Source organism: Trachypithecus francoisi, unplaced genomic scaffold, assembly GCF_009764315.1.
Source record: "Trachypithecus francoisi isolate TF-2019V2 unplaced genomic scaffold, Tfra_2.0 Lachesis_group12, whole genome shotgun sequence".
Taxonomy (NCBI): domain Eukaryota; kingdom Metazoa; phylum Chordata; class Mammalia; order Primates; family Cercopithecidae; genus Trachypithecus; species Trachypithecus francoisi.
This window is the reverse complement of record NW_022681457.1, coordinates 103,260,039-103,284,389: the sequence shown is the minus strand read 5'-3', so window position 1 is coordinate 103,284,389 and position 24,351 is coordinate 103,260,039. Positions and strand designations below refer to the sequence as shown.

The 24,351-nt window shown below is 52.8% G+C and overlaps 1 protein-coding gene across 5 annotated transcripts in view; it reads right to left on the bottom strand.

The window, feature by feature from the left end:
* The window catches only part of RAP1GAP (RAP1 GTPase activating protein), a 73,695-nt gene extending 58,492 nt beyond the window's left edge, over nt 1–15,203 (bottom strand). For 4 of the 5 annotated variants that reach the window (XR_004441047.1, XR_004441049.1, XM_033227944.1 and 1 more), the window contains exon 1: nt 15,082–15,203. The gene's annotated coding sequence lies outside the window, so the exon portion shown is untranslated. The remainder of the gene's footprint in view (nt 1–15,081) is intronic. The other variant, XR_004441048.1, reaches the window with a different exon arrangement.
* Between the last annotated feature and the right edge of the window lie 9,148 nt (nt 15,204–24,351).

Below are 24,351 nucleotides of genomic sequence, written 5' to 3'. Positions count from 1 at the left end.
CTCATTGGCAAGGGATGGGGGTGGGGGTGGGAGTGGGGGTGGTTAGTAGGGGTCACGTTCCCTTGGCCAGGGTTGCAGCAGGACAGTCCCTGACCAGCTTCTGGTCCCTTAGTGACAGCTGAATTTAAATGCATCCTGTTAACCTACAAGACCACTTCCAAGAATTTACCGTCTGCATCATAGCACGTGAGCCTGTAGATGAATGGCAAGGACAAGGGACACTGAGGCATGTGCTTATATCTTCACCCTTGAAGGCTACAATCTCAGCTCTCCCACTTGTCACCTGTGTGACCTTGGGCAAGTTACTTAAGCTTTCTGTGCCTCAGTTTCTTCATCAGCAAGATGGAGTTGATAATGAAAATAACAGTACCTACATCAAAGGGTTTTGCCAAGGATTAAATAAGTTACCAATGATAAAGCATCCAGAAGAGTAGAGTATTTGTCACTTAACATGTGTTTGTTAAATAAAACACTTGCTGGCTGAGCTCAGTAGCTCACATCTGTAATCCCAGCACTTTAGGAGGCTGAATAGGGAGGATCACTTGAGACCAGGAGTTGGAGACCAGCCTAGGCAACACAGTGAGACCTCGTCTCTATAAAAACTCAAAAAATTAGCCAGGTGTGACAGTGTACATATGTAGTCCTAGTGACTTGAGAGGCTGAGGTGGGAGGATTGCTCAAGCCTGGGAGGTTGAGGCTGCAGTGAGCCCTGACTGCACCACTGCACTCCAGCCTGGGTGACAGAACAAGACCCTGTCTCAAAAAGCAAAGAAAAAAGAAAAAGAAAGACCAGGCACGGTGGCTCACATCTGTAATCTCAGCACTCTGGGAGGCCGAGTCGGGTGGATCACTTGAAGTCAGGAGTTCAAGACCAGCCTGGCCAACATGGTGAAGCCTCATCTCTACTAAAATACAAAAATCAGCCGGGCATGGTGGTGGGTACCTGTAGTCCCAGCTACTAGGGAGGCTGAGGCAGGAGAATCGCTTGAACCCAGAAGGTGGAGGTTGCAGTGAGCCAAGATCACACCACTGCATTCTACCCTGGGTGACAGAGCAAGACTCTGTCTCAAAGAAAAAAAAAAAAAAGAAAAAAAATTGTTGTAGCAACATCCTTTTTATTAGGCTAAACTATATGAAGTTGCCATTTTTGTAGGGCTAGCAAAGATTTATTCGTAAGAATTCTAAAACTAAATGGCCACCCAGAGGAAATGTGATAAATTATGGTCTACGTATGCCATGCAGTGCCATGCAGCTATGGGACAGACTGGGAGAGATCTGTGTGTGGGCATGTGGGACAGCCTCCAGGACTGACACACCCACACAGAGGCAGTGTGACAGGGACCAGGTTTGGACTAGGCTCTGATGCTTCCTAGCTGTGTGACGTCAAACACATTAGTAACATCCTATGACATTGGTCTCACTGGCCCACTGTGACGGGGACATCACTGCTCCACAGTCAGCACAGACAGGGTGCCTGCTGACTGGCACTGGGAAGTCACTGACATCTTTGAAGGAGGTTTAGCCCTCTTCCTCCTTGGCCTCCAGCCTCATACCTAGAAAACTGTGCCAGGCTGCTTTCCAGGGTCGGGGCCCTCCTTCTGAGAGGAAGCCTCCCCGTGGGCCTCCTAGGTTTGTACCCAAGTTATTCAAACAGCTGCCAGACTGTAGAGGAAGAGAGAAGAGCACAAGGTGGAGGGTTGCAGAGCTGCCTTTCCAAGTTCACCTCTCACTGAACTCTGGGTATTCCACTCACCTACCTCCAGCTCCCCCTTTCCAGGGAAATGCAAGGGGAGAGGGAGGAGCAAACCCCGGGAAGATCTCAGGTCTGGGCTCTAGGTGGGGCTGGTGGAGCCAGTGCTTGCCAGGACCCCCAATAGCCTCCTCCCCTCCCCCAATCATACTCATTCAGGATATCTGCCCCAGGCCTTTTGGGCAGGAGAGGAGGCAGTCCTGGGCTTCCTGCCCTGGCCCAGGCAGCCTCCTGTGTGGCTTTGCATTAATCAGTTTTCCTCTCTGGCCTCAGTTTGCTCATCTGTTAAAGCCCTACTCTCACTTTGCTGGGTTAAAGACCTAATAATGGGCTGGGTGCAGTGGCTCACACCTTTAATCCCAGCATTTTGGGAGGCTGAGGAGGGCGGGTCACAAGGTCAGGAGTTTGAGACCAGCCTAACCAACATGGTGAAACCCCGTCTCTACTAAAAATACAAAAATCAACTGGGCGTGGTGGCACCCAGCTACTCAGGAGGCTGAGGCAGGAGAATCGCTTGAACCTGGGAGGCAGAGGTTGCAGTGAGCCAAGATCACACCACTGCACTCCAGCCTGGGTGACAGAGCAAGACTCCATCTTAAAAAAAAAAAAAAGAAAAAGAAAAAAAAAAAGGAAAGATGCATTTGCCTTGACAGAATTCTGCTAGCTCTGGAAGTATGATTATGCTTACTTTGCCCATGGCCTTTCTAGCCAAGCCACACCCACCCAATCCCAGGAAGCTTCTGGAAAGAGTCTCCTTGAGGTTCCCCAGCCCCTGGGAAGGGAGGGAAAGTGGGTGTGACTTGGCTCACAGCCCTTCCCTAGGCAGCTGGCCAGTGAGGTTATTGAGCCAGCCTCTGCCCTGGCTCTGAGACTCCTGCTCTATTCAATGGGTTTCTGAGACCCCTGCCTACTTAAAGGGACCCCGTCACGGACCAGGAAAATCTGGCCTGACCAGAATACCTAACCCCACTCAGGCCCTACCCCTGAGGATGTGTTTCTCATCTCCATGCAGATCATGTGCCTTGAAAGGCCCTGGGAAGCAAAGCCCTTCTGGAGACAGCACCCAGGTGTATATTCTTTCATTCCTTCCCCCAATCATTCAGCAGGTGTGTATCAAGCACCCACCATGTGGCTGACACTGTATTGAGCACCCACTGTGTGGCTGACACTGTTCAGACACTGGTGATAGAGTCTGAACAAGACAGACAAGGTCTCTGGTAGACCTGTGTGCACACTTGCACACAAACTTTCCCAAGTCACACATGCGATTGGCCTAGTACTGTGCCATGCACATGCAAAGAGACATCTAACTCATGCCCATAGAGATCACGTCAAGATCAAATGCTTGTGGACAGGCTCACATGAACCTATGCTGCAAACCCACAAGCACATGCACATGCAAAGGTCAACTCCAGCTCCCACCCTCAGGTCCCCAATCAGTGCACACGCACCTACTGACTCCAGCTGGGTTTGTACATGCATGTAAACACACACCAACGACAGCAGATACAGGCACAGGAATCTCAGGCCCACACACCCTTACTCAAATCACATTCTGTTCATACGACATACACAGACAGATGTGTACACACCTCACATACACGCATGGAGCATCCAGCTAACTACTGGGAAGAAATAAAGGTAGGAGACAGAATGGCTCTTTGGGGGTCAGAGAAGGGTGCAACTGCTGCATCTCCAAGGATTATAGAGTGGAGGCCAAGACTCCTCTCATGTATTACAGGCTGGTGTCTAGCCAGCCAGCCCTCCTCTCCTACCTCCACTGCTAAGGGGGTGGCCCTCCCAGCCCATTTTCAGGGGCAGTTGGACAAAGCTGGGAGACTGCTTGAGGCCCAGAGCTGCCCTCAGGAAGCTGGGCTGGCAGAGCCCTGACGTGGGGAGACCTGCCTGTGGCCGCAGCTCTGCTGGCAACCCATCGTTTCTCATCACAAGTGCCTTCCCACTTCTGGCCTTTGCTGGTTCATCTATAATGTGGGGAGAGGGTTTCCCAACAGTTCCTTATGATGCCACACTCCCAGGAGGCCAACCAGTCTGGGACTCTGAGAACCCCTCTCCACCCGAACAAGTCCCTCACTGAGGCAGTGGCTCTCAACAAGGGTGGCTCTGCCCCTCAGAGGGCACCAGGGTGGTTTCAGTCCTCAGAAATGATGGAGTCACCACTGTCATTCAGTGGGTGGGGGACAGGAAAGCTACGCTGGCCAGAGTTCCACTTCAGATTTGTTGTTCATCAGCTATTCTCCTAGATATTCAGGTGGGTAACAAGCCCGGGTAACCCATCCTAGAACCTAACTCTGGTTTACAAATGAGTATTTTTTGGTGTGGCTTTAATCCATAAAACATTTTTCAAAGGTGCAACTACTGAAGTCATTCTGAACTAGAGGTCAGGTACAGCAACATGACTTTCTGCTCTTAAATCTAAGGGTAGGCCAAGCTCAGTGGCTCACATCTGTAATCCCAGCACTTTGGGAGGCTGAGGCGGGTGGATCACCTGAGGCCAGGAGTTTGAGACCAGCCTGACCAATATGGTGAAACCCTGTCTCTACTAAAAATACAAAAATTAGCCAGGTGTGGTGGCATGCGCATGTAGTCCCAGCTACTGAGGAGGCTGAGATAGAATTGCATGAACCCGGGGGGCGGAGATTGCAGTGAGCTGAGATCACACCACTACACTCCAGCCTGGGCAACAGAGTGAGACTCTGTATCAAAAACAAACAAACAAACAAACAAACAAAAAACCTAAGGGTAGGCTGGGCGAGGTGGCTCACACCTGTAATCCCAGCACCTTGGGAGGCTGAGGTGAGAGTACTGCTTGAGCCCAGGAGTTCGAGACCAGCCTGGGTAACAAAGCAAGACTCCATCTCTATTAAAATAATTTTATTTTTTTAAAAATCTAAGGGTATATTTTTAATAAATAGGTACCCAAGGCTGGTTACTTCATTAGCTCTTGTGGTGTGGTCATGCCACAGCATTCACGTAGGGAGGTGGAGGGCCTTTTTCATCTCTTATGCCAGTATATAGTTGGTTTTTGAAGTCAGGTGTCTAGGCAGGCTTATTACCTAGGAATATCATGACAGGAAAATGAAGAAGGCCTTTTTTTTTTTTCTTTTGAAACGGAGTTTCACTCTTGTCGCCCAGGTTGGAGTGCAATGGCGCGATCTCGGCTTACCGGAACCTCTGCCTCCTGGGTTCAAATGATTCTCCTGCCTCAGTCTCCCGAGTAGCTGGGATTACAGGCATGCACCATCAGGCCCAGCTAATTTTTGTATTTTCAGTAGAATCGGGATTTCTCCATGTTGGTCAGGCTGGTCTCGAATTCCCGACCTAAGGTGATGCGCCCGCCTCTGCTTCCCAAAGTGTTGGGATTACAGGCGTGAGCCACCTCGCCCGGCCGAAAAACGCTTTTTAAAACGTGTTCTCTAATGGGTCCGGGAGTCCGCCGCGGTCTCGGGCGCCACCAACTGGCCTTCACGAGAACTGCAGGCGAGGGCCTGCCGGGCTCCAGGACCAGGGACAGCGCCCCGGGTGCCTTTCCCAGAAGGGTGGGGACCCGGAGCCGCCCGGACAGAGACCAGAGTAGCCGACCGCGCGCTTGCCGCCCCTCACACTTCCTCACCCCTCCCTTACACGGAGGCGTCTCCAGCGCCCGTCCTCGCCCTCTCCCGGCGCCAGGCGCCGCACGTCTCCCAGCTCACAAGGGCGCACCTGCTCCCGCACACCGCCCCCTCCCGCGGGACCCGTTCTCTCAGTGCGCAGATCACGGGGCCGCACCTACGCGTTCCGGGATCTCTGTGATCCTGACAACAGCCCCGTGAGGCCGATCATGCAAGAGTTACATGTCTGCTATGGCTGACGGGGGAAATTGAGGTGTGCAAACAGAGCAGATCCAGCTCTTCCGAGCTCCTCGGGACCTAGGTCCCTATCACCCGTGCACTGCGGCTCAATGGCACAGCCCCTTTTAGTTCCCGAGGCCCTGTGCCAAGCGCTTTCATCCAGTCCTTAAATCCACCCTGTAAATTAGGTACAATCATCTTCCCCATTTCACAGATCAGAAAGCCGAGGTCCCAGAGACCTAATGACTTGCCTAAGGATCAGTGGATGCAGATATGGCTACAAAACCTCTCTGAGGTCTTCACACTGCTCTGAGTCACTGTGAGGGATGCTCCTGCCAGGAAGAAAGTCCTCCCCACAGTACTCGCTGCCCTGCCCTGGCTGCTCTGTCCTGGCATCCTCAGGGGCTTGAATGCCTTCTGCGGTAGGACGGGGGCATGCAGCCTCGAGATCTCTCACAGAGGAACCCAATCTCCCCCATCCTCACAAGCTTTAGCCTCACAAAGCACCTCCCCAAGACACACAGTAGGTGCTTAATAAACCTGTTGCTTGGCTGAAGCTCTTCCTTCCAGAAACCAGGGCTCTAAATGCATAACTACACAGCCTGGATACCAAGCAGGGCAGAGTGAGCCAGTGAGGAAGGGCATAGGCTTGAGAGAGCTCGACAAAGTGGGTTCCAACTCAGCCTTTTTTTTTTTGTTTTTTTCTGAGACAGAGTCTCGCTCTGTCGCCCAGGCTGGAGTGCAATGGTACAATCTTAGCTCACTGCAAGCCTCCAGGGTTCAAGTGATACTCTTGACTCAGCCTCCTGTGTAGCCTGGGCTGCAGGCACCCACCACCATGCCCGGTTGATTTTTGTATTTTTAGTAGAGATGGGGTTTCTCCATGCTGGCCAGGCTGGTCTCGAGCTCCCAACTTCAAGTGATCCTCCTGCCTCAGCCTCCCAAAGTGCCGGGATTACAGGCAAGAGCCACTGCACCCAGCCCCAACTCAGTCTTGAGCTGTGACTGTCAGCCTTAGTTTCCAATCTGAAAAATGGAGATGATACTAGCTCTTAGCTCACAGGGTGATGGTGTGTTAAACAAGGTGATGTACACAGACACCTTCGCATGGTGCCTTGTGCTCACAAACGGCTTGCACGGTGGTGGCTGTTAACACCATTGCCACTAGGGCCTTCTTTGGGATATACAAAGCCCAGGAGCCCTAGCTGAGTCATGCCCTCATTTACCTCAAGGGTAAAACAGGTGGGCAGGAGGAGCAGAGGAAGAGGCTGCAAATGTAGTCAGGCTGGGTTGGGGACAGAAGGAGGAGGGAGATGGCTGGGGCACGGTGCCTCATGTTTGTAATAATCCCAGCATTTTGAGAGACCGAGGCAGGTGGATCGCCTGAGGTCAGGAGTTCGAGAATAGCCTGGCCAATATGGCGAAACCCCATCTCTACTAAAAATACAAAAATTACCTGGGCATGGTTGTGCATGCCTGTAGTCCTGGCTACTCAGGAGTCTGAGGCATGAGAATCACTTGAACCCAAGAGGCCAAGGTTGCAGTGAGCTGAGATTGCACCACTGCGCTCCAGTCTGGGCAACAAAGCAAGACTCTCCAAAAAAAAAAGGAGGGAGAGGCAGCCATCCTTGGTGGAGGCAGAGAGCCTAGCAGTGTCTGAGACCCCCTCCCCTGCCTCATGACCTAATCTCTGAGCCTCAACCCTGATCAGCCCTATAGTCTTCTTGTTTTAGTGAGGACTCCATAAATGTTCAATGAACGAATGATATCCTACGTTGACTACGAACAAAAAGAAACAAAGTTAACTTTAGTCCTATTGTAATATATACAAGACCTGGCATCAGTATGGGTTTGGAATCACATGGACCTGTGCTTAAATTCCTGCTCTGCCACTTCCTGGCTTGTGACTTTGGGCCATTTTCATAACCTCTGAAAGCCTCAGTTTCTTCATCTGTAAAAGGGGATGGTAATGATAATAAAAGTACTTACCACATAGGATTGTTCTTAGGATTCAGCATAAAGAGCTCACCCCTGGCACATAGTAGGCACACAATAAACGGGGACTGTCTTTAGTACTGCTACTGGACACATGCAAGGACAGTTATGAGCTGAGCCAGGAAAGCTGAGTTCTAAGCCCAGTGCCACCACTGGCTCACAGCGTGACTGTGGGCAGCTGCCCAGTTTCCTTCTCTAAATAATGAGGCCCCTCCAAGGGCCCTTCTCAATCTGATTTTCTGGGGCAGCATAGCCCCCATTTGCATGGTGGGCAGAGAAGTCTCTTGGAAACAGCTGTGCCCACCAGTCTGTCTCTTTCAGACCACGCCACTGAAGGGGGTGGTGTTCCCATGACAGGGAGGTAGGCAGCCATCACTGGGAGTCTCAGAGCCTCATCTGATAACTGCCGTGGCCCCATACAGACCTCTTAGGACCAGCCCCACTCCAATGCAGGGTGCAGCCCCAGAGCCACATCACATAGGCACTGGGTTTCAGAAGGGAGAGACCTGTGCCAAGGTCAACTGTGTGCCCCTAGGTCCATCTCCCTGCTTCTATGAACCTCAGTTTCCTCACCCACAAAATGTGGATGAGTCTTGCTGGCCCCAAGGACTCCGGCACACCCAGCAGCAACCCAGATGTGAAAGTCCTTTGTGAATTGCTCCCATCAGGCATAATCATGATAATTACCGTCTGTCAAACGAGTGGGTTGGACCAGCTGATCTCTGTGGGCTTCTTCCCAGCTCTGAAGCTGGGGATTTCTTGGGGTTCTGAGCTGGGAATTCACACAGACATAGGGGGCCAGGAGAAGTCAGGGTCTACAGGATTGTGTGTCCAAGGGAACCCCTGAAAAGTCATCCTCATTCATCCTTTTCCCCCAAGCCAGCTTGGGGCATTGGGCCCCAGGGATAGGTCATGGGGAAGGGGAGCTGGAAGCTTCAGGGCCAAGTCCTGCAGGTGTGAGCCTCCGAGTCTGAGTCTCACCCCTGCCCCTGCCCAGAACTGCTCCCATTACCCAGGGGACAGACTCTGTGTGGTGCCCTCCCCAACCCCTTCTCATTCTGCATGCAGTACACAGAAATGGCTAAAAGTACAGTCACACAACCCTCAATTCAAATCTCAGGCCCAGCCACTCACAAGCTGGGTGACCTGGGGCAGGCTATTTAACCTCTCTGAGCCTTTGAGGGTTGCTCTGAGGATTAAATGAAATAGATCCATGAAAAGTGCTTACATAGGGCCCAGCAAGTGCTCAATGAATGCCCCCATCTGCATCCGATTGCTCAGGCCCCATCCTGCCTCCCCGCAACCAGCATCTTCCTAGAATTCCTGAGCTACCTGCCCAGTTCCCACCCTGACTGCCATGGGTGGGCCCAGCGTTGTAGAGTTTGGGCAGGTCCCAGCCTTCTCCGCCCTTCGGAGGACTACAGAGCCCACACCTCTGCAGCCAGGGAGGGCTGTGGGCTTTGGGGACTGGGACAGGTGAGGTCTTTGTCCCAGCGGCTCTGCCCAGTCCTGTTTCTAGAGGCAGGGAGCCCTGGGAGAGGGGCTGTAAGGGCAACCGTCTATCCCTGGCAGAGCTCCCACACCTCAAGTGAAAGGCAAGTGGTGAATGAGGCAAGGCTAGAGCCTTCAGCCCCATGGTGTCCTGAGCCTGCTGCCTGGGTGGGCACAGTGCCTATAGCAGTCTGCCAGGGGGTGGATGACCTCTCTCTGGACCTCCAAGATAGGGTAAGACGCAAGAGGCTGGTGACGGTGACATCAGCTCAGGCCTTGTCCTGGCAGCCTCTCGAGGGTCCCTGACACTGCCAACTTTTGAGCAAGAAGAATCAGGGCTGCCCTGGAAATTCTGGCACCGAGCCTGCAGGCAGGAAGAAGTTCCCAAGGTCACCCTCCATCAGCCGCCTCCACCCTACCCCTCGAGCCCTAAATCAAGGAGTGGGGCCTTGGAGAGGGCTGTCCTCTGAGCGGGGTACTGAGATGGCTTTCCCTCGCAGAACTGGGGCCCGGAGTTCAGGAGCCAAGCAGAGGGTTGGACCCATCTGCCCCACCTCCACCTTCCCTCTGCTGCCCCCACAGCCTGGCTGCGGCAGACACATGGCTCCTGTGGCCTTGAAAAGGTCACAGCCTCTGAGATGCTCAGGCGTCTGATCCTCACCCACTGCCCCCCAACCCCAGGCTTGCCAGCAGATCCACATTCTCAGGGGAGCCTGAGGAACAGGTACTGTAGTTTCAAGAAATATTGCAAGTCCCCCAGAAACACACACTAGAGGCTCACACAACACAGTCAGCCGGCTTCAACTCATGGGAGTTGTATTGCAAAGAGAGAAACCACATCCTCCCATTCCACAGATGGAAAGGGAGGCTCAAAGAGGCTCGGCGGCTTGCCTGAGCTCACCCAGCTAGTGGGGTGGGGCCAGCAGGGGAACACAGGGTTCCTGACTTCCTGAACCAATGACAGCCCCCGGCTCCCGGCTATCATAGCAACCTAGCTCCTGGGTGGCTTGGTGCCTTGATCCTCTTGCCTGCCCCTGGGATGGAAGAGGCTGGAATCCTCTCCTTCGCACACTGGGAGAAAAGGAGGTCCAGGGAAACAGGCGAGGGGGCCATCCTTACACAGCAGTGGCAGGGCAGAGAACTGTGCCAGGTGGTTCCTCATTCCAGGCTAGTGGGCTCAGCCCTCCCCTCCCGTGTATCCCGCATTGATTTTGGGGAAATCTAAACTCCTCAGCCTGCCATTCGAGGCCCTTAATAGACTGACCCTGATTTGTCCCTACACATGCCTTCCATGAATCCAACCCAGTGTCCACATTGCCACCTCCCCGCCCTTGCCCACGCTGTAGCTGGTCTCGCCTCCAGGAGCGCCTCCACTCCTCCTCTTGCTGTGCAACTCGTAATTCTACCACTAACATTATCATTTACTGAACAGCTAATATGTGCCAGGCAAGGACTCCTCAAGGAGGAAACTTACCCAGTTCACCTGGTGATCGCCATACCAGCTACCTTGGAAATGTGAACACTGAAGAAAAGCCTTATTTTTTTTCTGGCTGTAGAGAAATATTTGATGTTTTTAGAAAAGATTTTTCTCCAGATTGTCTGGTGTTTGCTTTTCCTTCAGTGTGTCTCTGTGTGTTTTTCTGAGTGCAGCTTTATATTTTTCAAAGCAGCTCCCAGCCAGTATGTCTGGCCCCACAAACAGCATCCCCAGGGAGGCAGGCAAATAAAAGCTCGTCATCCCTGTTCTAGGGAGAAAGAAATGAGGCACAGAGAAGGCAGGTGACTTGTCCAAAGTCACACAGCAGAGAGTGGACTTGGCATCCTGAGGACTCCCAATCTATGTCCTTTTTAGACCCAGCAGAATGCCTAGGGTAAGCTTGGCACTGCCCTCAGTGTTTGCTCGCATTCGCCTTCGTATCCCTTGAAACATACCCATCAGGCAGGCGCTATGATTCCCACTTCCTAGATCAAGAAACAGACTCAGAGGGAGAGAGGAATTCACCAAAAGTTGTATGGCTGCTCAGTGGCAATGTCAGAATTCGAACTTGGGTCTGCTTCCTCCACATGGGGGCCCGAGGGAGGGTGGCCTCGGTTGGCAGAGGTATTAACCAGTAGAGTGGGCAAGTCACTTTCTGTCTTTGAGTCTTACCTCCTCATCTGAGACAAGGCACCTGGCTGTGGCAGAGACCGCAGGACCCAGCTCATCTCTGTGTCCCAGTGCCTGTCATGGTTCCCGAAATCTACTACATGCCCATTAAATGCTTAGTGGGTAGGCACACGAGGCAGCTCTCATTGTGCTGGTGCAAAGCAGGAGTGTCATGTTTCCTTTCTTCCAGTAGGAAAGGCTGGAATCCCTGGGACCTTTCTGTTTTGGGGTGTCTCCCCACCAGCACCCCTCTGCCTCTTTTTCCTTCTTCCTCTCTGAGTCACCACCTGCCTGCCAGTGCCGGTCTTTAGCCCTAAATATAGAGCACATTTTGAGGCATAAAATGTCCACAAAGGTGAGCGACAGCTGCAGCCCCCTACCCCTGTGTCCCCTCCTCCTAGGCTGACCCCAGGGTGGCCGCCCCAGGAAGCCCCAAGACTGGCGACCCCTGCTTGGCCCTAGTGTGGATCCAGAGGCTGCACTCTGCAGAAAGTCCTCAGCCTGGGGCCTCATGTGCCCACACTGCCACCAGAGCTAAACTTCCTTTCCTTATTGGCACAGGGCTGCCACCTCACACCTCTGACTTTCCTCATCCCCTAGCCAGGCTGAGTTGCCTCCCAGAGCTGGAGCTGGGCCCAGAGAGCGAAAATGACTTGTCCAGGCCACACAGCCAGCAAGAGGCAGGGCCAGGATTGGACAGGGAATCAGCACTCTGGCAGGCTTGGCGTGAGTGCTGAGGGAGCATGCTGGAGCTGGGAGCCACTCACTGCTCCCCATCTAGCATGCCTGCCCTGGAGGCCTCACCTAAGCCCACAGAAGCACCTCTCCACAGCGCCAGTCTCTCAGAGGCACAGGGTGCCAGGGCCAGCCTGGCAGAGGTCCTGCCATGCAAGGAGGTGAGCAGAGAGTGCTGAGGACTCCCCCTCACACCAGCTGGCCCCTAGCCTTGCTGGGAGGACAAAGCAGAAACTGGGGCCTGGTAATGCCTCTAGCAAAAGTGGAAAGGAAAGGGAACCCCAGAGCCACTTGGAACCTGCGCTGGGGCCTGTCCTGTCTTGGGAAGCACCTGCAGAACAACATCTTCAGGGGCAGCAAAAGAGCAGCCTGGGGAGAGGCTCCCCTGGCAACCCGGTGGGTGTGTGCACAGAGAGGCGGCAGGAGAGGAGGTGCTTCCCACTGAGCGGGAAGCACCAGGCAGTTTCCCAGGATTCTTAGGGTCAGCCAAGATGGGTCCACATGAATCAGAAAAGAGGGAGGAAGGGGAGGCTTTGCTGGGGATGGTTGGGGGCCTCCACTCCCCTCCCCGGGTGATGAAGCGTTCACATCCCACACGCAGGAAGCTGATGTAATGCATGCGTGTGTGCACCCATGATGGCCTGGGTGTGGGTGGGTGCGTGTGCATGTCTGCCAGGTTCATTTTTAAGGGCGTAGGGCGTCCTCGTGTTCTTCCTGCGTGCGCGTGTACCATGTGTGCACCCTGGAGGAGATGATGGAGGCAGACAACAGCAGACGAGGGCTTCCGAAGAGGCTCTTCTTGCTGACAACCTCCATCTCTCTGTGTGTACACACATGCCAGCATCTGGATGGTGTGTCTCTCAGTGTTTGTGTGTCAGGCAGAGCCTGGGTGTGCCCGTGTGTTCCTGTGTCTAGGTCTCAGGGTATCTGTCAGTCAAACTGTATTTGCGTTTGTGTCTGGCCGTGCTCAGGTCTGGGTTGTTTGCACAGCACGTGTGGCTGCTCAGCAGCCTCTGACAACCAGGACAAAGGGCTCCGCAGACAGACGGCAGCATGGAGGACAGATCTGCCCGAGGAGTCCTCAAAGGGCCTCTTGGCCCCAGAACTTGACAGCAGGGCAGGGGCAGGGCCAGGTGAGAGAGGTAGAGGCCCTGCTGTGGGAGCCTGTGGCCTGAGCAGCAGAGACCTCTCTCCCTGCTGCCCTCCAAGAGGCCAAAGGAAGAATCCTTTTGTCTCCTAAGGGTGGAGGGTAGTCAGAGCCAGGAGAGGGGTCTCCTGAGACCCCTGCCAGGCAGGCACCTTGGGAAGAAGAGAAGGTTTTGCCCAAGGAAGCTGGGAAGGTGCCAGGGTGAAAGCACCATTATGGTGCTCCATGGGACAGCCCTCCCTCCATGGGAAGGGGTGGCAAGGTGAGCCTAGGACTCTGGACCCTCTCCTCAACCTGACCCAGCTTCTGGCCACAGGCACCTTCCCCTCCTGGCAGCAAAGGGGAACAGGTCCACATGGAGCACTCTACCACAGCATTCCCCTTTCCCCCACCCCAACGCTGTGGAGATCTGCTCCCATCAAGAGTCAGAGAACCACGATTCTAGACCTTGCAGAAGGTGACTAGGTGACCTCAGGCAGTTCATTTAGCCTCTCTGAGCCTCAGTTTCCTCATCTGTGCAATGGAGGCTTCAGCCCCTGCCTTGAAATATTGCTGTGAAGGGGGAAATTGCTCGCGCCACCTGAGGATTAATCATTACCCTGGAATCCTTCCCAAGGCCATCAAGGAACACTCACCCCTTGCCAGACCCTCCAGCTGCTGGGGGCTCTCAGAGTGAGGCTGAGGTCCTGGAGGGGGCCCCCATGGCCAGCTGGACCTGACCACTGCCTCCCCACTCCGCCACAGCCCTCAGGGCCCTGTGCCAGTCCAGAAGCCCATTCAGGGAAACCTTTGGCCAATGTTCTGTTTCATCTGCGAGGCAACCTTCCCCAGTGCCCCCACCGTAGCGTTTTTCCCCAAACACCCTCAGGAAGGAGGGACCACTACCTGTGCAAAGGGCCAGGAGCCTCCTGGGAGCCTCCTATGGAGAGGAAGTGATACCATCTCACCCCCATTGCCTTTCTCTCCTACTTCCACCTGGCCAGCTTCCCTCAGTGCCCCTCCTGCCTCAGTGCCCCTTCCCTCAGTGTCCCTCCTGCCTGCTGCCCCAGGGGCCTGACCTCTGGCTTGGCAGGGAGGGGAATGGAGTCCAGGGACAGAGGCCAATGCGCCCTGTGAGCGGTGGATGTTCTTCCCGACCCCACCACCAGGCCTGTGCTATGACCCTAACAAGGACTCCGAGGGCACGCACAGGCTGGGGTCTAACTGTTAGGGTAGGGAGGGGGCCGCTCACCTCCGGAGACCGTGTGCGCGCCGGTGTGTGTACACAGGGTTTCTTCCCCAAGCCCAGGCGCCCCGCAGCTGGCACCAAACCCTGCAGGGCACGGAAACCGCCCGTGAATTCCCACCGAGTCCTCAGATCCTGCCGAAGCAGGGGAGGCGACGACGGGGCGCCCAACTGCGTGACGCGTGTGCCCCGCTCTGCCGCGGGTCAGGGACAGGGGAATTCGCCCTGTCTCTGGGGATGCAAGGACATCACCGCCCTCCCCGCTCAGGGTCGTTGATCTGAGGCCCCCGCTTCCCTTCTTTGAGAACAGGAGCGCCTCCTCTTGGGGCGCGCTAGGGCTTGGGCCCCTCCCCAGGGATGGAGGAAACGCGCCCACTTTCCACAGTCCCTCCTCTAAACCCCAGGCGCTCCCACCTCGGGGTGGGCGGAAAACCGGACTCCCCACCCACCCAGGGGGGTGGGACCAAAGCCCCCTGGCCGCGGCCTGGACCAAGTCCCACAGGCTGGGGGTTCAGCCGGCTCAGCCCAGGCCTCCCCCGACTTCTCCAGTCGCCGTCAAGCCCGGGCTGCGCGACCCCAGCTGCGCCCACCCCTCGCCCCTTAAGACCCGGGTCCTCCGCGCGTTCGCCCCCACTCTCCCTCCCCGCCCGCCTGCGCGGGGTCTTGGCTGCGGGCCGACGGGAGCCCGGACATCTCCGTCCCCTTCCCCTTTCCAGGGCCGCAGCCCCGGCGGGGCGCACTCACCCGCGGGCCTGGGCCGGGGGCGTCCTGGGCTCGGCACTCCAGTGCCCGCGGCCGCCGCTGCAGCTCTGCTCAGACGCGGCCGGCGCTCGCCGCCGCCGCAGTTCGGGGAGGGGGACGTCACATGACCGCGGAGCGCTCCTTCCCCGGCGCCGCTCCCCGCTCACTGCGGAGCCCGAACCACGGGAGCGGGAGCGACGGGGAGGCCCCCGCCCTGCCGCCCCGCCCCGCCGCAGGTCCCGGAGGAGGGCTCTGGGTGCCCCCATTTTACAGGTGGGGAAACTGAGGACCAAAGAGGGGCAGGAACTGGCTTAGGGTTACAAAGCTAGACAGTGTGGTAGGACCTGGGCGAGAGCCCAGCGGTCCAGGCAACAGCTCATGCTCCAAGGGGACTGGGACAACTTCTGGAACAAGTGGAGACGTCGGGATAGGTGGGGGCCACGGCCCCCATGGGCTCCGCTTGTCTGCAGGGGCGGGAGGAAGGCGCACAGACTTCGCTGGGCGAGGAAGCTGCTGCGCCCTGGCTGACGCCCTCCTCGCCCGGGCACTTGGTGCGCTTCCTGGCAGAGGCCACGCGGTTGACCCTCGCCATCCCATTCGCGGTTCTTGGACTTTCTGGACTGGGCAGCTCGACCCCCCCGCCAACCTAACCCGGGCCCAGGGCGGGTATGGGGAGGGGAGATGCAGGCCACGGAGAAGTGGAAGGGAGGCACCAGGAGGAGAGTGGGATCAGGATAAGAGCGAAAACCCAGGCAGGGAGGGGGCGCAGAGATCACCTCAGCCTGAATTCCAAGGCCCAGGGAGAGTTAGAGACTTGCCCAACGTCCACAGCAAGTGAGCGGTCTGCCCACTCGAGTCCCTTCTTTGATGGTCAACAGAGCCCGAAGCTCCTGTGCCCCACTCCCCACCAAGGGGGAGCCCACACCCACACCTCTTTCTGTTCTCCACGGAGCTCCCTCCCCAGGGGACAGCCCACACGAAGCAAAGAAACTCACAGTCGGTCTGGAAGGCCAGAACTGCGGGAGATAAGGGGTGAGGGTATGGTTGGTGGCTCCAAGGTCATGAACTCGTCAGGATCTCTGAGATCTCTGGATCTCACCCCAATGTTCTAAGAACTGGGAAAACAGGCTGCAAAAGGCGTAAAGACAAACCTCTGTCTCAACCACTTGGAATTGGTGGCTCAAGCCACCTCCAAGGTCAGCAAGTCCAATAGGCCCGCTTGACAGATAATATTTAGGGAGGGGAAAGTCCAAGTCATGTACTCAATATATTTCTTGAGCATCTACTGTGTGCTTAAAACCACAACTGTCACTTCCAGCTCCCACTATTTTCCTGGCCACATGGGCTCCTTTTCACAAAAGAAAAGATCCGAGGTCTTCAGCAACCCTTACATCAGCCTCTGGAGGATCTGAGACACGCAAGCCTCTGGGTTTTCAGTCCCACAGGGGCTGGGGACCAGAGCCATGTTTCCCGGTCAAGACTCTCACCCCCGTGGATAAGTGGTGAGTAAGGGGGGAACAGCAGGAAATGCCCCACCATCATCCCACCCATCTACCTACCAGTGAAAGAGCAGAGGGGAAGGTAGATCAGGCACTTGTTCTTTTCAGTCCCCTGTCGATTTCTCCCTCCAGCAAGCTTCCCCAGCTGCATATGGGAAAGAGACCCCAGCCCAGAGGGTTTCTCAAACTTCTAAGAGCACTGGAGCGGTCTGTAGACGCAGATTGAGATTCAGTGGACCTGGAACCTGAGCTCCTGCATTTATAATGAAGCTTTGTGACACTGCTGGCGCTGCCAGGCCGCAGACATCCTGAGCAGCACTGGTAGAACAAGGCAAGTTGTCAGGGCAGGAGGAAGACTCCTGCAGTATCACATGCTCACTCACAGCCCACCTGACTCCGGGGACCCTTTGATCTCCTGCCTAGGAATACACTAGGACTATGTAGTTGGCTCAAACACTGTAATAAAATGGCAAGAAGTTGAATGAGGCTGGCCAAGGCGCTTCTGGGGATGGTGCGGAAGGGGCTATGGGGGGTAGCAACTGCCCTAGACAGGTATGTCCTGAGGGCTCTGGTCCTGGGAGATGCTTGGTGAAATACATCCTATTTAGGAAATGCCAACGGAATGCCTATAGACCTTCAAGGGCAGCATGTACTGGGGCTAGCTACTCTTCAGCAGGGGCGGGGCTCACAGATCTCAGAATTACATGAATTCCACAATCCTTTTAAGCACCATGTCTCTGCCCATCCTTTGGCTTTTTTATGCATTGCTCCTTGAATTCAATTCTGAGCACAATCTCCATGCTTCTTGCTTCCCTAACTCCTGTTCCAAAAGGGCCCCTTTTTCCACGATGCTGTAAGACAGACCCTCAATTCTGGCCAGGTATTGTTGATGGTACCTCCCAGAGTGCTGAGTGGAGACAAAGGTGTGCCACCTGAGCTGGAGGGAGGGGGCAGATGGAGGCACTGGAGATGCAGAAATGCAGCAAGTCAAGGAGTACAGCTCTGTGACCTCCTTCATGGTCCCATAACCTTCTGGAGTCTGGACCTGCAGACTCCAAGGTCCCTAAGAGTCCAAGAGCCTATTAGCATGGGGGTACTGAATGTCCCCAACCCTGGCTGAGTATACCAAAGAACGAAGGCTCTCCTGTGCCAGGCGTCTCTATTTCTTTATCATCAAGGAGCTTTTCAATTACAGCATTTTCCTCTTTACAGAAAACCTCACTCAATGTAAGAGGCTTATAATCTCCCTTGTGTCCTAGGGGGCACCATTCTGAGACTATCAGGGCCCCTGGTGAGGAGGCAGCACGTGCCGTAGGGGGCTGGGCACAGAGCTTGGCATGGAGCCTAGCTACTGAGGGGAAAGATTGGACAAAGGCCCCGGAGCTTTGCTTTCCCTGTCCTATTTCAATCCAAACCACTCAGGACTGACCACTCACGCATGGCTGCCTCGGGGCACAAGCCTTGTCTCAGACACTTAATATGTTGCGACTCAGCCACCATCTCTGTGCTCCCGATCACTGAGGAATGAAAGCTGGCTTTAAAAATCTGGCATCCAAGAAGGCCAGTGAACGAAAACATGGGTGGCACCACAGTAAACTCCAAATGATGCACGAGACTGCGGGTGGGGGACGGGGGAAGAGTCCTAAAATGGGAACGATGCCTCTTGGAAAGAACTCCCCATCTCTGCCCACCCACTCTTTCCCAGTCAGATCAAATGGGAGAAACACTGAGATAGGGCCTGCCCACCAGAGCAAGTAGAAGAAAACCCAAAGCAGCAAGTCCTCAAGGTGTGCTGTCCACACAGCAGCAGGTAAGGTCTAGGAAAGGCCGGCAAGGAGGGTGGGTTTCAGGGGTGGCTTGGAGCACAGGACAGTTCCACTGTAAGCAGAGCAAGGCAGGATGAAGAGTGGCAGTTGGCGCCAGGGCACATGCATCAGGGAAGGGCCAGAGGCCCCCATCTGGGCAGGAGGCTGCCAAGCTGGTGCAGCAGACATGGCAGAAACTACTGGGGGACCCACCCTGGGGTTAGAGGTCTTTGGATCATGAATGTGAATAGTTAAGAAGTCCCTGTTTTGAGGACAAAGAAGCCTGAAGGTGGGGACAGTACTGGTCAAACCAAAGTAATAAAAAGAGCTCTCCCCCAAGGGGCCACGGGAAAACTTCTAACAGATTCTGAAGTAGCCGTTCATTTTTCCTTACTGAGGACATATCATGTGGGCCACTGTGGGAACACAGTGGTAAGATGGCCAGAGCCCTGCTCTCAGGGAGCTACAACAGTCTAGCACTAATTAGGTTGATTCATTTCTGGGGGATGGAGTGGTTTTAGGTGCAGACATAAAATCCTGTCTGGCCCTAACTCTGGCTTCCAGTACAGGAAATAAACAGTACACTCTAGTTCCAGTACTCAGTCTAGTACGACTTGGAGCCTCCTTCATCCAGAGAACCAGAGACATGCTGTGGATGAGTGACAAGATGCTACAAAAACTCCAGACAAACCAACCAAAGAGGCAGCTCAGAGACTAATAAAACAAGAGAAGTCCTGAGAGGTAGTCCTGTTTGGTGGCTTTCCATATGTACTGCCTGGAGCTTCCTCAAGGGAGTAGGTGGGTGTGGGAGGAGGCCCCACTATCTCCTTCCACGGAGTTCATGTTTGACAACTTCTACACATCCCACTTCCTTTCAGAGAGAACGCTGAGGCTCAAAGGGGAACAGACTTGTCCAGGATCATAAAAGGAACTGGTTGCAGTTTAGCATTCCCTTGGTTACAAAACACCAGAGCACCAGAGAAAGGAAAACCCAGATAGAACTGTGCAGAGGCCAGTGTGCCAGCAGGCAACAATCCAACCCAGGCAGTGGCTGCGCCGGCCTCCTGGCCTCCCTGGAGTGCATGCCCCACTTCCTGTGGCTGAGGGCCTGCCTTGCCTGGCAGCACTAATGCAGATTTGGAATTCAAGCAGCCATTCCAGCTGCTGTTATAAGGCTGGCTCCCTCCCTGTCCGAGAGCAATTTCACTTCAAAGGCCCTCCAAGTCCTTGAAAGCAGGGTGTTTTTTTTTTCAGCATGTTGGGGAGAAACAGATGATGCCCTCTATTTGAGATCAATACAGTAATTATGTTGGACAAGCTCTTAGGGCTAACTTGAGGGGGAATTCACAGCCTCATGAATGAGGAGTATGAAAGCACACGGAATGAGAAGGGCCAGCCTGCCACCCGCACTTCGCTTGTGGGATGCAGCCCATTACACAGTAGGATCCCCTTCTGCAGCAACCTTGGTCTGGCCTCTGCTGGGTGAGACACTACAAGCTGGTGCAGGTCTCAATTATAAAGTCAAACCAGGCCAGGCACAGTGGCTCACTCCTGTAATCCCAGTACTTTGGGAGGCCAAGGCGGGCAGATCACTTGAGGTCAGGAGTTTGAGACCAGCCTGACCAACATGGTGAAACCCCATCTCTATTAAAAATACAAAAATGCTGGGTGCAGTGGCTCATGCCTGCAATCCCAGCACTTTGGGAGGCTGAGGAGGGTGGATCACAAGGTCAAGAGATCGACACCATCCTGGCCAACATGGTGAAACCCTGTCTCTACTAAAAATACAAAAATGAGCTGGGCATGGTGGCACGTGCCTATAGTCCCAGCTACTGGGGAGGCTGAGGCAGGAGAATCACTTCAACCCTGGAGGCAGAGGTTGCAGCACTGCACTCCAGCCTGGTGACAGAGCAAGACTTCACCTCAAAAAAAAAGAAAAAAAAAAAAAAATTAGCCAGGCATGGTGGCAGACATCTGTAATCCCAGCTACTCGGGAGGCTGAGGCACAAGAATCACTTGGACCCAGGAGGCAGAGGTTGCAGTGAGCCAAGACCGTGCCACTGTACTCCAGCCTGGGCAAGAGAACAAGACTCCGTCTCAAAAAATAAAATAAAATAAAGTTAAACCAATGTCACTTTGAAGAGGTCATGTAACTCCTGGCAAGCCACAATTCTGCAACCTTCTCCTTCCTAATATCTAGTGAGGCTCAAGAGATACTTAAACCTTACCATATGCAGATATCTCACATGGTTAGTATCATGTATTTATTTGGTAACTGGTTCTATCATTTGTTGGGGGAGGGGAGACTTAAGAAATACCTGTTTCGGGTACTCTACCCTTAAATGATATTATTCACTAAGTGTCACCAGGTAAATAAATAATGAAAAACACAATTCTCAGACCAGGAAGTGACCTCTGAGCACCAGCCACAGGCCTCCACATGGCTTTGCTTCCCGGTGCCCGTAGAGCCCTGCCTCAGCAGCTCGAGACATCTGTTCCTGATATTCTTGGCAATGACGATCAAAACAACTGAAGCTGCCCCTTTGGGGCAGAAACTGCCCATCACTGAGACATAAATCTTCAACATGCATTCTAAGCATGTTTCAAATACCTTTCAACATGACCCTGCAAAATAAACACCGAAGCGAGAAGCCTTGCAGTTTGGCCATTGGCTTCATTATCCTTATGGGACAGAAGGAAAGATTATGTAGCAGGATGGTGGAACACCTGTCTAGCTATCATTTTAGCTGGAAGGGCTTGAAGTAAAACGTAGTTTCTAAAGTTCTCAGGGAAGATGCTCCAGGTAGCTTGGCTAGGTGGTTACAAGACCTCCTTTTGAAGACTTGCAGAAGAGATTCCAATAGCATTTCCTCAGAAAGGCAACAGTTTTTCTAAATACAAAGAAAAATACAAAGCCTTTTGCCTCAACAATATTATTGCTTAATCCTCTGAGCGTAGTAAACAAAAATGGCAAATACTGTTACTTTTAGAGATGAAGAAATTAAGGTAAAGCAAGATTAAGTCACTTTTCTTAGTTACAAGGTAAATGGTGACATTATCTGTAACACAGGTGGTCCAACTTCTACAACTCCACACTTTCAATACCTGCCTGTATGTTTATGTGCTATCTGGATAGCTAGCAGACTCCATAGCCCAATTAATAGTCAGAAGGGGGAAAAAAAATCCAAAGTTTGGGATATATGGGATGGAGAAGTGGTTTTGTCTTCCAATGAGACTGTCTACCTGGCACACAGGACCTGACACAGAAATGTTGCTCAGGGAAATCAACAAAGTGCTACCCACCATTTTACAAATGTTTATAATTTGTACTTTAATGAAAAATAGAGGGTTCCAATAATGTTGATAATCAAATCCCCAGCCAGTATTTCTGCCCATAGAATGTCTAGGAGATGGGTGTGTGTGTCGGGGGGTGGGGGGAGGGGGAGAGTGATGCCAGCTTTCAGAATTAGAAATGTTGTTGACAAAACCCTGTACTCTGGGGTGGGGTGGGAGTATGGGACGTTATCGTAGATGTGCACTTTTTTTTTTTTTTGGTGACAGGGTCTCACTCTGTCGCCCAAGCTGAGTGCAGTGGTGTGATCACAGCTTACTGCAGCCTTGACCTCCTGGGGTCAAGCAATTATCTTGCCTCAGTCTCCTGAGTAGCTGGGGCCACTGGCATAGCTGGGGCCACTGGCATACCTGGCTAATTTTGGTTTTTTTATAGAGATGAAGTCTCACTATGTTGCTCAGGCTGGGAAAATCTTCGTAAAATGCAAACGCTGGCTTTTCATCTGTGTGCCCTGTGTTCGCAGTCCCCTGCAACACTGAACAAGCTGAGGACCAAAGTGCCCGAGAGAAAGGATATGATTCTGCCCCACGATTCTGTAACAGGAAAGACAGGCTTTCCTGCTCATTTCGCTTCAGCAGTTTGTTTAGACAGAGATAAATCATCCCCTGGGTTTTTAAAACAGGTTATTCAACCTGAGCATTAGATTCCAATATTAACCAGAGTCTGATGAGCAGATCTATGACCACACGGACCAACCAAAAGGACATTTAAAATAACTGAAAAATTCACTCTGGATTATGATTCCACAGAAATAAAAGGACACTCATATCTTTTTAATTTGGTCGGAAGGTTAACAGTAATTCTAAACAATAGAGTTCATAAATACACAGAAATATACTTACTCCCCAGGAAATGAAGACACCCAAATGCAGCCTATTTCAGTTCGTGGTGACAATCTGTACCAGTGTAGTATGTTGTACACATCCATTTGAGATTAAAGAATGGTCAGAAATATAAAAGGGAAAAGACCCAAGCTTCATTACACCTTGTACAGGAGAGTAATCTAATATCAAAAAGTACACACGCACAGCATTAGAACCCCAACACAAAGAGGCTCTGAACATTTCACAGTCCAGAAGGCAAACGGACTCCATCTAGTCGTAATTACAGAAACGAGAATCGGGCTTCAGATGATACCCTTTACCTGTCTTCCCTGTACAAAGTGAGAAGGGTGGCAATGCAAAGCCATTCAATACAAGCATACGTTTCTTTGCAACTCTGCCTACTATGGGTGGGAGAGGCCCCAGTCCACGGTTTCTAAGAGCACAGGAGTGGCCTATGGATGCAGATTCCAATTCAGTGGGTCTAGGGCCTGAGCTCCTGCCTTTGTAATAAAGCTTCATAGTGTCACTGGAGCCGCTGGGCTGCAGTTACTTTGAGCAGTGCTGGCAGAACAAGGCAAGTTGGCAGAGCAGGAGGACGACGACCCTGAGCTGAGGGCAGAGACTCCTGCACCATCAACTGCTCGCTTGGTGTCCACCCCACCACTGGGCAGAGGTAATAAAGAAGCCAGTACTCAGAGCAGGTACCAGCCTGAAAGATTTACAAAAGGCTGTTATTTTGTAGCACTGCAGGAGGAAAAAATACCCAAATTTCAAAACTGTTATCAACAGTAAATTGGGGAAAATGTATCAGATTTCTGGGGGCTACTAACATGTTTATGTCAATCCCCAAAAAGAACCTTCTCTGGCCAACGAGCTTCTTTGTAAAGAAAAGGAAGCGGCTTCATCAAGCATTATGCGAACTTGTATAAAAGTCTTTACCTTGAGAAAGAAGAAGTTTGTGTTACTACTTTTAGGCTCCTGCATTCATTTCTTTGGAGCTAATAAAACAATGAGATCTAAAAATCAGGATCCATCAGCTCAACTTCAAGTCCTTCACCTGTGCCAACCTCAAGGCCAGAACAGCTGGTCTCTTGGTTCCGCTCCTAGGATGGCTTCTGAGGGGGGGCTATGTGCAGCTCTCACCTTCTCCCACAGGCTCATTAGAGACCCCTGCCTCCGCAGAGGGCACGGACTGAATACATTAGAAACACAGAGGGGAAACACAAACACGAACTTAGAATTTTACTAAACAGCCATAATGACTCTGACAAAAGGAGCTATTCAAAAGGGATGCTGCCAAGGTTATTGGGTCTCAAATCACAATCTGCCTTCCTCATCCATTATCTGAGTTCAAATTTTCATGAAAGGAGGAAAAAGCCTTGCACAAACCCAAGGCCAAGAAAAGTGTTAACAAGAGACATGCCTAAGCTAGCATCGCAGCCACCAACTTATACATACGCACTCAGCAAAGAAAACTTTTTTTTTTAAAAGGAAAAACTCCAGTCTTAAGTTCAATTAAAAAAACCCTTCAATACTCTTAAGAATATTGCTTCGGTTACGTGTTGCTAAGAATGACAATCCTGAGTTGGATGGACAGCACATCCCCATCCATATACTCTTTTCCTTTTTTAAACAATGATCTAAGATATCCTCTCAGGGCGTTTTGGAAGAATGCTTTCAAAAAGGGAACTGAGGTCCAAGAAACAGTGACATGGAGGACAGGAAGAACAAATTTTATAGAAACCTTGTGTTATCCAAATGTACTTCAGTCTGATTTACTCTTCTGATAGGTA